At 46.2% G+C, this 18,747-nt stretch overlaps 1 protein-coding gene across 1 annotated transcript in view; it reads right to left on the reverse strand.

Moving 5' to 3' along the window:
- LOC132805727 (nuclear receptor subfamily 4 group A member 1-like) overlaps positions 1-9,227 on the reverse strand; it is a 56,481-nt gene extending 47,254 nt beyond the window's left edge. Inside the window, exon 1 of the mRNA XM_060820948.1 lies at positions 8,994-9,227. The gene's annotated coding sequence lies outside the window, so the exon portion shown is untranslated. The remainder of the gene's footprint in view (positions 1-8,993) is intronic.
- Positions 9,228-18,747: the final 9,520 nt, after the last annotated feature.

Consider the following 18,747-nt stretch of genomic DNA (forward strand, 5'->3'; position numbering starts at 1 on the left):
TAGGGACATCGTCAATAAGACACACCTGGGTCAGCTAAAAATGGACAGAGATACTGAGTCTGTCCCACTTCAAACAATTCAGCTGTAAATGCAAGAAGAATAACGTGGACACTGGAAATTCAACTGTAAAACCTACTGAACTATATTCAGGGTGAAATGCTTCGTAGACCAGAGATGAAACACACCATGAAAATGTAACAGTGCAATTTAAGGTCAATCGAAAACAGAAAATGCTGCAAATACTTGGCAGGTCTGGCTGCATTTGTGAAGAAAGAAACAGAGTTAACACTTCAGGGTCACCGGCTGTTTACTGGAACCCTTCATCGACTTGAAGCATTAACTCGTGTTTCTCTCCAGGTGCTGCCAGACTTGCTGATTACTTTCTGTTTTTGCTTTAAACTTCCAGTACCAGAACTACTTAAAGTACTGGCATACAACAATGAAACACTAATGTGACACAGCTTAGGACATGTTTCAATATAAATCATTTATATTCTAATAACAAAGTAAAATCAACATTAGAATCTCATTGTTGGGTTCCCTAAAAAGTTATAGTTACCTCAATAATAGTAACTTGCTTACACATAGTGCCCTTCACACAGTAAAACATCTCACAGTAGCGATTATCAGACAAAATTTGACACAAAATCACACATAAGACAGCATTTTAAGGAAAGGGACCAAATAGTTGGTTAAAGAGGCAGATCTCCTCCATATCTGCCTTCTCTAGCCCTTTGCTGAAAAAGTGCAGCAGGTCAGGCAGCATCCAAGGAGCAGGAGAATCGACGTTTCGGGCATGAGCTCTTCTCTAGCCCTTTCCAAATTTCAAAGGTTGTTATAAGGAGTAGAGCTAGACGGCACGGTGGCTCAGTGGTTAGCACTGCTGCCTTACAGCGCCAGGGATCCAGATTTGATTCAACCCTCGGGTGACTGCCTGTATGGAGTTTGCACATTCTCCTTGTGTCTGCATGGATTTCCTCCGGATGGTCTGGCTTCCTCTCAGTCCAAAGCTGTGCAGGTGAGGTACCAAATCGGAAAGTGCTGGAAAAGCTCAGTCGGTCTGGTAGCAACTGTTCAGTCCTGATGAAGAGTCACTCAACCCGAAACATTAACTCTGATTTCTCTCCACAGACGGTGCCAGACAAAAGCTACTGAGCTTTTTCAGCAATTTCTATTTTGGTCTCAGATTTACAGCATCCACAGTTCTTTTGGATTTTATGCAGGTTAGGTGGATTGGCTATGCTAAATTGCACATAGTATCCAAGGTTGCCTGGGCTGGGTGGATCAGCCATGGGATGCAGGGCTGGGGTAAGTCTGGGTGGGTCAGTGTGGACTCAATGGGCCAAATGACTGGCTTCTAGACTGTAGGGGTTTTAGGTGGAGAGGCAGAGAAGTTGAGGGAGGGAGTCCCAGAGCTCAAGGCTTCTGCAATGGAAGGCACAGAGCAATTAAAATCAGCCCATCTCCATTTGGTTCCACTGATCTCATAGACATTGACGAAGCATGTTAAAATTGAGCTGATCAACAGAACCATGTTAAGAAAGAACCATGACACAAAACTCCCTTCTGTAGCTGGGGTGTACTGAGGGCAGCTGATCACTTTTCACTTTTTGCTCTTGGCTTCTTTCACCTCAGCCAACACTTGCTTAATCCAGGTTTGTATTTCGTTTAATTCAAATTAAAAACCTGTTGGTTCTGCAAGAAATTAATACAGCAGTTAACAAAAACAAGAGAAGTGCCTTAATGGATGGCTTTATCAGGTTCTGGCTGTGACTCATCAACAACAGCAAATTGTGAGGAGGGGGTGTAATTGGATGAAAACCATGAAGTAGACACAATTGGAGTAATCACCTCTTTTATACCTGCTCATTGTCCTGTTTCATTGGCATCAATACAGCTAAATCCCATTTAACAATTAGTAAAATCTGATTACGTTTTGTGCCCCCTGCCCATCTCTCCTGCAGCATGTTTAACATGCGCAGTAGCCAAACTTGCTCCAATAATTCACTACAATTCTCAGCTCAAGTCCACCTTCCACATCTGACGTTCTCCACAACAGGTTGGCCATCAAGGTTAGTAAGAGCCTGGTGTGGTGAGAGGGTGAGGTGGATTTGTACAAGCCAATGTTAATGTTGATCTCTCTTTCACTAGGCACCGTCTCTGTGGCTCTAACACTATTCTGCACTCTGTTCTGCTGCCCTGATGCACTTTGCATGGTACGATCTGTCGGTATAACACTTCGTTTTGTGACAATAATAAGTCACAATAAATCATTTTGTAATACCTTCAAATGCGAGGCAGCATGTTGCCTCAGTGGTTAGCACTGCTGCCTCATAGCACCAGGGATCCAGGTTTGATTCCACCCTCTGGTAAATGTCTATACGGAGTTTGCACATTCTCTGTATCAGCGTGGGTTTCCTCTGGATGCTCCAGTTTCCTCCCATGCAAAATTGTCCCATAGTGCCCAGGGATGTGCAGGTTAGTGTGGATTGGCCATGCTAAATTGTCCCATAGTGCCCAGGGATGTGCAGGTTAGGGTGGATTGGCCATGCTAAATTGTCCCATAGTGCCCAGGGATGTGCAGGTTAGGGTGGATTGGCCATGCTAAATTGTCCCATAGTGCCCAGGGATGTGCAGGTTAGGGTGGATTGGCCATGCTAAATTGTCCCATAGTGCCCAGGGATGTGCAGGTTAGGGTGGATTGGCCATGCTAAATTGTCCCATAGTGCCCAGGGATGTGAAGGTTAGGGTGGATTGGCCATGCTAGATTGTCCCATAGTGCCCAGGGATGTGCAGGTTAGGGTGGATTGGCCATGCTAAATTGTCCCATAGTGCCCAGGGATGTGAAGGTTAGGGTGGATTGGCCATGCTAAATTGTCCCATAGTGCCCAGGGATGTGCAGGTTAGGGTGGATTGGCCATGCTAAATTGTCCCATAGTGCCCAGGGATGTGCAGGTTAGGGTGGATTGGCCATGCTAAATTGTCCCATAGTGCCCAGGGATGTGCAGGTTAGGGTGGGATTGGCCATGCTAAATTGTCCCATAGTGCCCAGGGATGTGCAGGTTAGGGTGGATTGGCCATGCTAAATTGTCCCATAGTGCCCAGGGATGTGCAGGTTAGGGTGGATTGGCCATGCTAAATTGTCCCATAGTGCCCAGGGATGTGAAGGTTAGGGTGGATTGGCCATGCTAAATTGTCCCATAGTGTCCAGGGATGTGCAGGTTAGGGTGGATTGGCCATACTAAATTGCTCCATAGTGCCCAGGGATGTGAAGGTTAGGGTGGATTGGCCATGCTAAATTGTCCCATAGTGTAGATTAGGGTGGATGGCCATGTTAAAAATTGTCCCATAATACCCAGGGATGTGTAGGTTAGTGTGGATTGGCCATGCTAAATTGTCTCATAGTGTCGAGGAATGTGCAGGCTTAAGTGGGTTAGACATGGAAGATCCACAGGATTGGGTGGGATGCTCTTCAGAGGATTGGTGATGAGCTGAATAGCCTGCATCCACACTGTAGGGATTCCATGACAAGAATCCTCTTCACTGGAGTCCATTTATATTTTCTGCCCACATGATGGAGACAAAGTCAGAGAGTCATAGAGATGTACAGCATGGAAAGAGACCCTTTGGTCCAACCAATCCATGCCGGCCAGATATCCCAACCCAATCTCGTCCCACCTGCCAGCACCCGGCCCATATCCCTCCAAACCCTTCCTATTCATATACCCATCCAAATGCCTTTTAAATGTTGCAATTGTACCAGCCTCCACCACTTCCTCTGGCAGCTCATTCCATACACGTACCACCCTCTGTGTGAAAAAGTTGCTCCTTAGGTCCCCTTTATATCTTTCCCCTCTCACCCTAAACCTATGCCCTCTAGATCTGGACTGCCCCACCCCAGGGAAAAGACTTTGTCTATTTATCCTATCCATGCCCCTCATAATTTTGTAAACCTCTATAAGGACACCCCTCAGCCTCCCACGCTCCAGCCCCAGCCTGTTCAGCCTCTCCCCATAGCTCAAATCCTCCAACCCTGGCAACATCCTTGTAAATCTTTTCCGAATCCTTTCAAGTTTCACAACATCTTTCCAATAGGAAGGAGAGCAGAATTGCACGCAATATTCCAACAGTGGCCTGACCAATGACCTGTACAGCCGCAACATGACCTCCCAACTCTTATACTCAATACTCTGAACAATAAAAGAAAGCATACCAGACGCCTTCTTCACTATCCTATACCTGCAACTCCACTTTCAAGGAGCTATGAACCTGCACTCCAAGGTCTCTTTGTTCAGCAACACTCCCTAGGACCTTACCATTAAGTGTATAAGTCCTGCTAAGATTTGCTTTCCCAAAATGCAGCACCTCGCATTTATCGGAATTAAACTCCATCTGCCACTTCTCGGCCCATTGGCCTATCTAGTCCAGATCCTGCTGTAATCTGAGGTAACCTTCTTTGCTGTGCACTACACATTTTGGTGTCATCTGCAAATTTACTAACTGTACCTCTTATGCTCACATCCAAGTCATTTATGTAAATGACAAAAAGTAGAGGACCCAGCACCGATCCTTGTGACACTCCACTGGTCACAGGTCTCCAGTCTGAAAAACAACCCTCCACCACCACCCTCTGTCTTCTACCTTTGAGCCAGTTCTGTATCCAAATGGCTAGTTCTCCCTGTACTCCATGACATCTAACCCTGCTCACCAGTCTCCCATGGGGAACCCTGTCGAATGCCTTACTGAAGTCCATATAGATCACATCTACCACTCTGCCCTCATCAATCCTCTTTGTTACTACTTCAAAAAACTCAATCAAGTTTGTGAGACATGATTTCCCACGCACAAAGCCATGTTGACTATCCCTAATCAGTCCTTGCCTTTCCAAATACATGTACATCCTGTCCCTCAGGGTTCCCTCCAACAACTTGCCCACTAGCGACATCAGGCTCACTGGTCTATAGTTCCCTGGCTTGTCCTTACTATCCTTCAGACCTTTTTATTTAAACCGATGAAGAGCTCTCTCACTTTCAAATTCAAACCTAACTCTGATAGTTCCTGCCACCCGAATAATTTTGACTGACCAGCATTTCAGCTCTTTCCCCTCTTTCAGACCTCTATTTTAAGATAAAAAGTTGATCAAATTGAACAAAATTAGAATTGACCATCTCTTAGGCACACTATAACAAAACCCAAAGGGAAACTTACCAATTTGAATCAAAATATCCTTTTGAGGGAGATAACTGAGCCCAACCCCTGCAGTGCCCATTGGCCACAAATCCCCTTCTTGCATTGAACAGGAGCTGAATTGGGATTTGGACCTCCTCCCAAAGAGCACGAAGCCTCTGTGATAATATCACTACCGCCCTTGAAAATTTTCTGAGGCATTTTGTGGCAAGGTTAGAGATAAAAACACAGAAGCAAACCATAGTTTTTGAGGTGGTGCACCATTTTGGGTCGAGGTGAAGTATCCCCGATATGCACTCCCATTGTGTGTTTTCTTGATTTCCTGCTTTCTTTTCTTTCAAATCAAGCCCGAAGCGGCAGAGAAGGTGATTTTAAAAAAAAACTCTCGAAGCTGCTGTCGGGGATTGGAGGGGCAAGGGACAGCCGTCATCCAGCAAAAGCTGCCAGCGGGAACAAGGGGGTGCGCGACATCAAACCACGAGCGGGAGGGGGGACCCCCTCCTTTACCGTGGCCGCTTCCATTTAGCAATTGGCGGTTCCTGTTTGGGACGCGGCACGGATAGTGGAACGGGGGGCGGGAGGGAGGAACAGCAAGGTGAGCCCGCCCGCAGCTCACCACGGTTCTCTTGGGGAGGGGGTTCTGGCGGGAGCGGGCCATCTCGGGGTTTTCCTTTCAGCCTTGAAAAGATCGGACGCGCCAGTTGTTTGACGGCGGCAACTTGCAGCAATTCCAACCCACTTGCCCGCCTTCGTGGACAGTCTGCACAACTTTATAATGTTGAATTACAACTATTTTTAGCATAGGAGCTTCTTGTGGCGCAGTGGTGGATTCTCAAATCCCACCTGTTCTGGAGATATAGTAAGTCTCTTGCATTTTTCTTCCTAACCTGATGAGTTTTGCAGTAAATCCTACCGCAAGTACACACTACAGGTGGCGCCTCTTATTTTTAAATGACTCGATCACGTCAAGAAAACTCATCAGAATAAACGTCACTTTTGCATGTAGGCATGATCAAAGTAGCAATGGATATCAAATTATTCACTAAAAAGACACTTGCTAATCTGCATTAGATTTACACTTGTTTCATCTGACATTCTGCTCCCGCATACCTCGGATTTTATTTTTTCCATTTAAGCATTTTTTTCTAATCAACCTGTTCGGAAATGTTATTACAAATATTCCCTTTCGCACTTATTTAGTTTATGGATATTTGTATTTTGTTTTACATCAGGGGAAATGTCCTTTTTTTTACTTGTAAGTATTTATACAAGTCGGAGTAACAAACTTCCCCCACAGTCACATCCGCTAACCTAAATAAAATATTTGTTTACCTATTGTCTCAACTAATACAGAATGTATGAACTGATTTAATGCAATGTTGCAATTACAATTAGTCATAGAGATGTAGAGCAAGGAAACAGACCCTTCGGTCCAATCTGTCCATGCCGACCAGATATCCCAACCCAACCTAGTCCCACCTGCCAGCACCCAGCCCATATCCCTCCAAACCCTTCCTATTCATATACCCATCCTGATACCTTTTAAATCTTCTAATTGTACCAGTCTTCACCACTTCCTCTGGCAGCCCATTCCAAACAGGCACCACCTTCTGCGTGAAAAAGTTGCCCTTTAGGTCTCTTATATCTTTCCCCTCTCACCCAAAACCTCTAGTTCTGGATTCCCCCATCCCAGGGGGGAAAAAACTGGTCTATTTACCCTATCTATGCCCCTCATGATTTTATAAACCTCTATGAGGTCACCCCTCAACCTCCAACGCTCCAGGGAAAACAGCCCCAGCCTGTTCAGCCTCACCCTGTAGCTCAGATCCTCCAACCTGGGCAACATCCTTGTAAATCTTTTCTGAACCCTTTCAAGTTTCACAACATCCTTCTGATGGGAAAGAGACCAGAATTGCATGCAATATTCCAACAGTGGCCTAACCAATGTCCTGTCCAGGCGCAATATGACCTCCCAACTCCTGTACTCAATACTCTGACCAATAAAGGAAAGCATACCAAACGCCTTCTTCATTATCCTATCTACCTGCAACTGTACTTTCAAGGAGCTATGAACATGCACTCCAAGGTCCCTTTGTTCAGCAACACTCCCCAGGACCTTACCATTAAGTGTATAAGTCCTGCTAAGATTTGCTTTCCCAAAATGCAGCATCTTGCATTTATCTGAATTAAACTCCATCTGCCACTCCTCAGTCCATTGGCCCATCTGATCAAGATCTTGTTGTAATCTGAGGTAACCTTCTTCGCTGCCCACTACACCTCCAATTTTGGTGTAATCTGTAAACTTAACTAACTGTACCTCTTATGCTCACATAGAGTCATGGAGATGTACAGCATGGAAACAGACCCTTCGTCCAACCTGTCCATATCGACTAGATATCCCAACCCAATCTAGTCCCACCTGCCAGCACCCGGCTCATATCCCTCCAAACCCTTCCTATTCATATACCCATCCCATCTAAATCATTTATTTAAATTACGAAAAGTAATGGACCCAGCACCGATCCTTGTGACACTCCACCAGAATTATTCCACTGTTCCCTCTTATTTCCACACCGGAATTGGCAATATAGTTCAAGGTGAGCAAAATGTTCAAAATTAATGCTGTGATGCTGGACAGAGCAAATGAATCCCTCGTCTAGATTTTTCCGCGAATTGACCTGTTCTGGGATCTTATTATGCACCTCACCAGCAAGCGGGACTTAAACCCAGCTCAGAGGTAGACTCACTACCACTGCTCCACAACAAATCCCTGGTCGGTACTGAGTTAGTAGAAGTCAGGCGGGCAGAATTACTCCCATCCATGAGGGAAGGAGGAAGACCGGTCGGGGTTGTCATTCCTGTGGTTTTCTTGGGTGTTTGGATCCTGAGGGAGGACTGACTGATGCTGTTAAACGGCACTTATGCTTACACAGCCAGCTGCACTCATCCGCCTGAGCTCACAGCCGAGGAACTGCTAATGTAGTGTGAGCCATCTCAGCAGAAACAGCCAGGAAGAAACACTGCTCATTTTTTAAAAAAAAGAGAGACGGAGTCATAAAATAAAAGCACTGTTGCACCTCTGGCACACCTACTGGCCAGTCCCACAGCTATTCTGGAAACCACTCTACCAACGATTCAAAGTTGTGATTTCTGCAGTTTAGATTTTTGGGCTCAATCTTGCTTTTCTAACAATGCCACAAGTTTTAATTGCATCAACAGTGAAGTTGTTCCCTACCCAGTTAAAGCCTGGGGAGTCGGCACCGGGATAAACCAGCCTTGCCCCAGCAGTTGAATGCAACTAATATAGAATGTGACAGTGCGTTACTCCTGCAACAATGAGCCCTGAGTAACAGTCGGCGTTACTGTTCTCGTTGACCCGATTTCTTGCACTGTAATTCCACTTAACGCTGTCCTGCAAACCCTTTCTCTCCCCAGCACAGTTTGCACGACCTTCACAGATGTTACAGTTGGCCGGTTCGCCTCACCGTTACTTCTAAAGCAACAGCTGAATTCCAGCTTCCTGCAATTGAACCGTATTCTGTACACAAGCGCAGGCAGCTACAAAACCTCAGCAAGTTCCTCCTAAGTGCCACACACAGAACTTGGAAATGCTGTCTTCATACATGCTAACTTGCAATATTTTGAGGATTACGTTTGCAAAAAAAAAGTACGTCTAGAGCAAAACAGAGTAAACCAAAATAAATCATTGTCTTGGAGTGTAAAAAAAACTGATTTATGTTCCCGCCATGTAATTCATAACACGTTTTTCTTAAAGAAAGCAATAAGCTATTACTTGCAATACATACCTGATGGTTAAAAACGTGTGGTATATCTTTTGCTTTGTTAAAAAAAAATCCAGATCAAAAACGATGCATAGAAATAGATTTGGAAAACAAAGAGGGGAATAAAAACAAACTCCCAGCTGATGGTTTCGCTTGCCCAGCCAAAGGAGCAGGTTGGAAGCACCTGCCTGAGTTGCTGAAGAGCCTAAGTCCCTTTCTGCAGCCTCCCTCCCCGGCTTCTGGGAATTACTCTTGTCAATTGCACTGTAATGAACTATCCATTCGGTCCGGGAAGTAGAGGGGAGGGAGGGAGGAAAGTTTGTTGGTCGGGGTGGGGGGGCGCTCCTATTGGTCTGCCTCCCGGCCTGTAGGTGGCACCCCGTCTGGGAACCGGGCCAATGGCTGGGCGACGGAATGCTGGCTGACGCGCACGGAGCCACCGGTGACGCGGAGGACGATCCAAAAATAGCCTCAGGTGAGCCCCACTGGTTTCCGCGCGAAAAAAGGATGTCCAACCTGCTGAGTACCTCCCCAGCATGCCAGCAGATTGAAGCAGGATGAGGGTTTGCATATCTTCCCTTTGCTGTGATTGTGATCAGATTTATTTTTGTTACATGTACCGAGCTACAGTGGAACAGTAAGGAATGCAAAGGTGGAACCCATGGAATCCCTACAGTGTGGAAGCAGGCATTCAGCACATCGAAACCACACCAACTCTCCGAAGAGCATCCCATCCCCTGTAACCCACATTTTCCATCATTAACCCACCTATCCCTGGACACAATGGGCAATTTAGCACAGCTCATTCACCTGATCTGCACATCTTTGGACTGTGGGAGGAAACCGGAGCACCTGGAGGAAACCCACGCAGACACGGGGAGAATGTGCAAACTCCACACAAGTCACCTAAGGGTGGAATCAATCCAGAGTCCCTGGCACTGTAAGACAGCAGTGCCGCCCTAAGCCACCGTGCCACCCAATGATCTCTTCCCTTTATTCATTCAGGGAATGTTGAACATCACCAGTCCTGGGCCTGTCCCTAACATTTTGGAAAGGCAAATCAGGGTAGCACTTATACATGTAATGGCAAGGTCCTGGGGAGTGTTGCTGAACAAAAAGACCTTGGAGTGCAGGGTCATAGTCTCTCGAAAGTGAAGTCACAGGTAGATAGGATAATGAAGAAGGTGTTTGGTATGCTTTCTTTTATTCATCAGAGTATTGAGTACAGGAGTTGGGAGGTCATGTTGCAGCTGTACAGGACATTAGTTAGGCTGCTTTTGGAATGTTGTGTGCAATTCTGGTCTCCTATAGGAAGGATGTTGTGAAACTTTAAAGAGTTCATAATACGCTGGGGCTGTTTTCCCTGGAGTGTCAGAGGCTGAGGGGTGACCTTATAGAGGTTTATAAAATCATGAGGGGATATAGATAGGGTAAATAGACAACATTTTTTTCCCTAAGGAGGGTGAGTCCAGACCTCGAGGACACAGGTTTAAGGTGAGAGGGGAAAGATTTAAAAGGGATCTAAGGGGCAACTTTTTTACGCAAAGGGTGGTGCATGTATGGGATGTGCTGCCAGAGGAAGTGGTAGAAACTGGTACCATTACAACATTTAAAGGGCATCTGGATGGGTATATGAATAGGAAGGGTTTAGAGGGATATGGACCAAGTGGAACTAGATTAATTTAAGATATCTGGTCGGCATGGACGAGTTGGACCGAAGGGTCTGTTTCCGTGTTGTACATCCTTTGACTCTACCCCTGTAGTAAGGTGTTTTCTTGACAAGTTTCAAGTGTCAAGTTTCTTGGAGCTAATTCATTCAAGCAAAAGATTTTCAGGCAAGACAACATTTTCCTCACCAAAGGTGTTCTGCCCAAAGATGCTGCCAGACCCAGGGAACATTTCTGCTTTAAGTATCCAGAGCTATTGGCTTTACAGCTGACATGATAGGAAGATGTTGCATTTGTGTAGCATCATTCATGATTCAGCATCCTGAAACGTCTAGAGTGTGTTACAGGTGCTGAGGTGTCTGTACTATGTAGGTATAATAGAGGAAACATGGAAGCCGATTTGTACACAGCAAGCTCCCACAGACAGCAACATAATCACATAATCTGTTTTTCTTGATAATTGTTGAAAGATAAATATTGGCCAGGACATTATGGAAGAACACTCCTGTCTTATTTAAAATAGTGCTGTGGGATCTCTCAATTTCACCTGAGAGAACAGACAGAACCACACATTATTTAACTGAAGGAGAGTTATGTCTGATGGCTGAGCATCTCCTCCATACTGTATTTATAGAGTCTACTGAATGGCTGCAGCACTGAAGGAGGGCGTTCACCCGTTGTGGCTGTGCTGGTTTTCTGAAAAAGCAGTTCATCCCAAGCCACTCCCCTGCCATCCTGCATGCTTTTCCATTTCAGATAATGATCCAATTCCCCTTTGAAAGTCTTGATTGAACCTGTTTCCCTGCACTCTCAAGCAGCATATTCCAGATCCTAATCACTTGCAGTACAAAGAAGTTTTTCTTCACGTCTGCATTGTTTCTTTTGCCAATCACTGTGCCCTCTGCTTCCACCCAATAAGAATCATTTTTCCCTTTTTTTAAAAAATTCATGCACGGGATGAGGGGGCCACTGGCCAGACCAGCATTTATTGCCCATCCCTAATTGCCCAGAGGGGAGTTAAGAGTCAAGCACATTGACTGTGCATCTGGAATCACATGTAGGCCAGACGAGGTAAGGATGGCAGTTTCTTTCCCTAAAGGACGTTAGTGAACAACATGGGGTTTTCTGACAATCCACAATGAATTCCTGGTCATCATTAGGTTCTTAATTCCCCATTTTTATTGAGTTCAAATTCCACCATCTGCCATGGCTTGTTTCGAACCCAGATGCCTCAAACATTAGCTCAGTGTCTGGATTAACAGTCCAGCAATAATATCACTAGACCATCACCTCCCCTATCTACCCATTCTGTCCAGACCCCTCATGAAATTGACCCCCTCTACCAGATCTCCACTCAGCCTTCTCTTCACCAAGGAGAACTGTCCCAATGTCTCCAATCCATGTGCATAGTTGAAGGTTAACAATCCTGAGACCATTCTCATGGTTCTTTTCTGACCTCTTTCTAACACCTTCACACCTTTCCTGAAGTGAGGTGCCTAGAATTGGACACAATCCAGTTGAGGCTAAACCAGTGTTGATTCCAGCTTTAGCATAACTGCCTTGCTGTTGTACTCTCTGTATCTGTTGCTAGGAGGTGACAAGCTTTACTAACCATGCTCTCAACCTGTACAGGTACCATCAAGCATTTGTGCATGTACACACCCAGGTCCCTCTGCCCCACGCCCCCTTTTGAACTGTTCCCTTTCTTTCGTTTTTCTGCCTTGTTCCAACTAAAATGTAGAACCTTGCACCGATCATCATTAAATTTAACCTCCCACTCATCTAACCATTCCACCAAGATCTGTAGAACTCATTGCTGCAGAGGGCTGTGGAGGCCAAGTCAATGAGTGTCTTTAAGACAGAGATAGGTAAGTTCTTGATTGGTAAGGAGATCACGGGTTACAGGGAAAAGGCATAGGAGAATGGGGTTGAGAAACTTATCAGCTATAATGGAATGATGGGCCGAATGACCTAATTCTGATGGTCTTATGTCCTTTTGCAGGTCTGCACTATCCTCCTCACAATTCATAATGAGTCACATTTTGTGTGATCTGTCCTGTCCACCAGGGTCACCTTCATCGATATATATCAGTAATGAAATGTTGACCTAGGCTTGACCCTCAGATTTTGAGAGGACAGCTCGAACATGTGTTTGTTTTGTTCATATCTGAGGTTGGTACCAATTGTGGATACCCATGGGCTGAGGTGATGAGGAGGGGAGGTTTGTAATCCCTGTTTGACACTGCAGCATTAGCTTCCACAGCATTGTTTTTTCCAATTACTGTTCATAGATTATAGCAATCCACTTTACAATCCCTTTCACTAATAGGTCCGAATCTTACCAGAAATTGGCTAAGTGACAATTCTGTAAGATTTCATAGAGGGGTTATCGCTTTGGAGTCGTGCGAGTTTTCTCAATCAACACAAGCTTTCCTCATTAATGCCGAAATGGTATCTCTCTTGTCTGATGCTTGTTGAAATGCTCCCACTCATTGTCGGCGGAGGTACTTGCCACTGCTTTCCTGGTGCAGGTACCATCCTAAAAAGCCCATTGTGCCTTCTTTACTGTGCCAACTTAAGTGCCACAATCTTCGTTCTGATATGTCACATTCACTCACTCTCTCTCTCTGTTACTGTACCCACCTCCCACCTAGGTACACGCTCTGACCCTCTCACTATCGCCTACAACTTGCTCACTTGCTCTCACCCACCCTAACCCCTGGAACCACTAACCTTCCATGCTGTCAGTGCTGCCCACTCACCCACTTACTCAGGACACATCCTCACCTACACCAACAGTAACTGCTGTGGCATTGACTATCATCTCACCCAAACCTTACCCTTCTGTCATTCAAGGGATGAAATAAACAGCCTGTGAAAGGACCAAAAGAGCTGGGTAGGTGGTTGGGTGCACAATATGCAGCTTGCCACCCCACAGTCAACAGTATGGTGCCACAAGATGTGCCCTCCTCCTCTGTGGAAAAGACCACCAGTCCCTCAGCAGGTGCATTGGCAAGAGTGCCTCCTGCACCCCCACCAGCTCAGATACTGACACCTCAGTGGGCATATTTGTCATGTTAGGATCAGGGGGTATCTGCTGGTGAACCTTCACAGCCCAGTCTCCACAGCTGGCCAAGGAAGAAATGCCCACCAGGTTGTTGGCACTTAGAGGACTACCTGAGACCAGGCAGGGAAGTTCCCCATGATATCAGCTATCAGGGACTTCATAGAAACACAGGAGGAGCAAGCGGCTTTGAGAGAGGACTCCATCACCTTATCTACCCATGCTGCCTGGCAATCGGCTGGGGCAGTGAAGTGAGGCTGGCATATGTCAGATGCTAGAGTCCATAGACACGTGCAATTGCTACCCATGTAGCCCACCCAAGACGTTGGTGCCGGCGGTCCAAGATGGAGGTGAGGAGGAGCATGCAGCGAGCTGGAATCACCAAATACCCTGCTCTAACTTTCATGTCTGGAATTCTCGGTGTCTAGGTTCTATCCGGTGGATGGAACAATGGGAGCCTGTGTATTGAGGTGAGATTAAGTAACAATGAGCGATAATTCCTGTTCATAGGCCTCTCACTAGCAAGAATCTCATCTCAATATCCAGGACTTGATTGGAAAATGTGTTTTGGTCTCAATATCAAGGAGGACTTCATTCAACATCCCACCTGATTTCCCCAAATTTCACAGTAGTCCACGTCATTCAGGGACTGGGAAGATTCTGTCCACAGTCTTGCATATTTGTTGCAGAATGACTGTTTTAGGAGGTGGACACTTGCCTGTTCTATCAACAAACTCACTCATGTATCCAGTGCTGACTCAAGTTTGGATGACTTAGAGAGATGCCATACAAGCAAGCATAAGTAGGTAGCCAACTGACTAATGGAAAGCCTATCAAATATTGCTCATAATTTACAACAAGGTTAATGTGGGTAGCACCTGCCTGGAAATGGGTAAGATGGGGCGAATTGCCTACTTTTGAGCGCAAATAGAATTTCCTGGCATCTGCAACAACAGAAACAGACCATTTGGCCCATCTGTACCACGTCCGCACTCCTTCCACCCTATTCTTTTAAATACAATGTAGCCAGCCCCTGCTGGCTCACTGTAGCAAAAACAATTCATGGAAGGTTACACAAGGCAAAACAGAAACTTACAAAATTAATGATGAAATGTCTGGGTGATCCTCCTTTTGCTGTATTTGATCAAACCTCACTCACATCTCCTTCTCTTTCTTTCTCCCTCTTTATTTCCCTGACAGCATATATTTCATCAGTCACTGTCCCTGGGAAAAAAAAGTTTTCCTGAATTTCCCATTGGATTACTTGGAATGATCCAAGGTCTTTTTTCCCAGCATAGACGAGTCCAAAACTAGAGGGCTAAGGTTTAGGGTGAGAGGGGAAAGATATAAAAGGGACCTAAGGGGCAACGTTTTCACACAGAGGGTGGTACGCGTCTGGAATGAGCTGCCAGAGGAAGTGGTGGAGGCTGGTACAATTATAGCATTTAAAAGGCATCTGGATGGGTATATAAATAAGAAGAGGTAGAAGGATATGGGCCAAGTGCTGGCAAATGGGACTAGATCAGTTTCTGATATCTGGTCAGCATGAGGGGTCTGTTTCCATGACAGCCCTGGCTCTAATGCAATACCATCTTATATATTAAAACTGCCAAATTTTGGTCTCCAAAATAGACAGGCGGGAGGCTGGAAGAACACAGCAGGCCCGGCAAAGGGGAGAAGTCAACATTTCGGGTGTAACCCTTGCCCCAGTCCTAAAGAAGGATTACACCCGAAACATTGACCTCTGCACCTCCTGATGCTGCCTGGCTTGCTGTGTTCTTCCAGCCTCCTGCCTGTCTACTTTGGATTACAGCATCTAACCAAGTTTTGTTCTCCCCCACGCATACTTTTCTGTCTACAGGATTGAAGGCTGTGATAAGTTTGAAGATCTCGAACAGATCAACCTCTAATGAATTAGATCATATCGATATGATTCGCCTTCAAAACAATGGTCATGAAGGGCTGATGGAAATACCTTTCTAACCACTTGGCTTTGTTGCAGCTGGACTCTCTATCCCTGCACTAAAAATAAAGCAACATGCAATCTGGGGACTTCAAGTCTACTCCTTGCCTTGTAACACTTGCTGCTGCTAAGGCCTGACATCACTTTGTGTTGCATTCTTTTAACTTGCCTATCACCCTCAATAGGGCTGCAGGGCCATCCTTGGAATGTAGTTGGTGCAGCACTATCAGTACACAGGCTAACCACTGAAGAAAGTGGCTTCATCGCAAAGGCTGAGCAATCTTTTAATGCATCGAATCTCCTACAGTGTAGCGAGAGGCCATTCAGCCTATCAAGTCTACATTGACCCTCCAAAGAGCACTCCACCCCTACTCCTGTATATTATGGGCCAAGTTAGCATAGCTAGCCCACCCTCACCTGCACATCTTTGGACTGTGGGAGAAAACCCACACAGACAGTCACCCGAGGCTGGAATCAAACTGCGGTCCCTGGTGCTGTGAGGCAGCGGTGCTAACCACTGAACCACCACACAGCCTTAGCATGAGCAATCCCTTTCCCAGAACCATATGGCACGGAATTAGGCCCTTCGGCCCACCAGTCCTGTGCGAGCTCTTTGAAAGACCTCTTTCATCTTGCTTACCTTTGTTCCACGGCTCAAACAAAATGTTCCTTTTAAAGTATTCATCTCTTTCGAAAGCCATCATTGAATCCCTTTCAAACAGTGTATTCCAGATCTTAACAACTTGCTATGCAAAACAAAAATTCTCGTCATCTCTCCCATTGATCCTCATGCCAATCACTTCAAATCTGTATCCATGGTTGCTGACGCTCTGCAGTGGGACATTATGAGCTGAAAAATGTGTTGCTGGAAAAGCGCAGCAGGTCAGGCAACATCAAAGGAGCGGGAGAATCGACGTTTTGGGCATAAGCCCTTCTTCAGGAATTATCTCCTTATTTACTGTCACCAGAATCCTTCATCATTTGGAACATGTGACTTTTGCAAGTTAGGATGCTAACGAAAGGCAGTGACCTAGTGGTATTATTGCAAGACTATTAATCCAGAGACCAAGATAATATTCTGGCGACCTGGGTTTGAATCCTACCATGATAGATGGTGAAATTTGAATTCAATAAAAATCTGAAATTAAAGGTCGAATGATGTCCATGAAACTATTGTCGATTGTCAGAAAAATCCATCAAATTCACTAATGTGCTTCAGGGGAAGAAATTTGCCATCCTTACCTGGTTGGGCTGACACATAACCCCAGATCCACAGCAATGTGGGTGACTCTCAGCTGCCCTCTGAAATGGCCAAGCAAGCCACTCAGTTGTATCAATCACTACAAAGACACAACAAAGAAATGAAACTGGATGGAACAGCTGGCATCAACTTAGGGACAGGAAAAGATAACAGCAGAAACAGCCCTGCCAACCCTACAAAGTCCTCCTCACGAACATTGGGGAGCTAGGACCAATATTGAGAGAGTTATTCCAGACTAGTCAAGCAACAGCCTGACATTGTCTATAATGTATGATTCTGTAAGTATGACTATGTCCCAGACACCACCATCACCATCCCTGGATACATCCTGTCCCACAGGCAGGACAAACCCAGCTGAGGTGGGGATACAGTCGGGAGGGAGTGATCCTGGGAGTTGTCAGCATTGACTCTGGGCCCCATGAAGTCTCATGGCTTCAGGTTAAACCTGGACAAGGAACCCTCCTGCTGATTCCCACGTACCATCCTCCCTCGGCTGATGAATCAGTACTCCTCCACATGGAACAGCACTTAGAGGAAGCACTGAGGGTGGCAAGGTCACAGAGTGTACCCTGGGTGGGGGATCTCAATGTCCACCACCAAGAGGGGCTCAGCAGCAGCAGCAGCGTTACTGACCGAGCTGGTCAGGTCCTAAAGGACATAGCTGCTACCCTGGGTCTGCGGCAGGTGGTGGGGGAACCAACAAGAGGGAAAAACATACTCAACCTCATCCTTACCAATCTGCCAGCTGCAGATGTATCTGTCCATGACAGTATCGGTAAGAGTGACCATCACACAGTCCTTGTGGAGACAAAGTCCCACCTTCACATTGAGAATACCCTCCATCGTGTTGTGTGGCACTATCACTGTGCTCAATGGGACAGACTCCAAACAGATCTAGCAACTCAGGACTGGGCATCCATGAGGCTCTGTGGGCCATCAGCAGCAGCAGAACTGTACTCCAGCACAATCTGTAACCTCATGGCCCGACATATCCCCCACTCAACCATTACCATCAAGCCAGGGGATCAGCCCTGGTTCAATGGAGAGTGCAGGAGGGCATGGCAGGAGCAGCACTAGGCATTCCTGAAGGTGAGATGTTAACCTGGTGAAGCCACCAAACAGGATTACTTACACGCCAAACAGCAAAAGCAGCAGGTGATAGACAGAGCTAAGAGATCCCACAATCACTGGATCAGATCTAAGCTCTGCAGTGCTGCCACATCCAGTGGTGAATGGTGGTGGGCGATTAAACAACTCACTGGAGGAGGAGCCCCCACAAATATCCCCATCCTCGATGATGGAGGAGCCCAGCACATCAGGGCAAAAGGTCAGGCTGAAGCTTTCACAGCAATCTTCAGCCAGAAGTGCTGAGTGGATGATCCATCTCGGCCTCCTCCAGTGATCCCCAGCATCATAGATCCCAGTCTTCAGCCAATCCGATTCACTCCATGTGATATCAGCAACGGTTGGAGACACTGGATACTGCAAAGGCTATGGGCCCTGACAACATTCCAGCAATGGGACTGAAGACTTGTACTCCAGAACTTGCTGCTCCCCCAGCCAAGCTGTTCTGGTACAGTTATAACACTGGCATCTACCCAACAATGTGGAAAGTTGCCCAGGTGTGTCCTGTACAAAAAAGCAGGACAAATCCAACCCGGCCAATTACCGTCCCCATCGGTCTCCTCTCGATCATCAGGAAAGTGATGGAAGGTGTCACCAACAGTGCTATCAAGCAGCACCTACTCAGCAATAACCTACTCAGCAATAACCTGCTCAGTGACGCCCAGTTTGGGTCCCACCAGGGTCACTCAGCTCCTGAC

Source organism: Hemiscyllium ocellatum, chromosome X (assembly GCF_020745735.1).
Source record: "Hemiscyllium ocellatum isolate sHemOce1 chromosome X, sHemOce1.pat.X.cur, whole genome shotgun sequence".
NCBI classification, from domain to species: Eukaryota; Metazoa; Chordata; class Chondrichthyes; order Orectolobiformes; family Hemiscylliidae; genus Hemiscyllium; species Hemiscyllium ocellatum.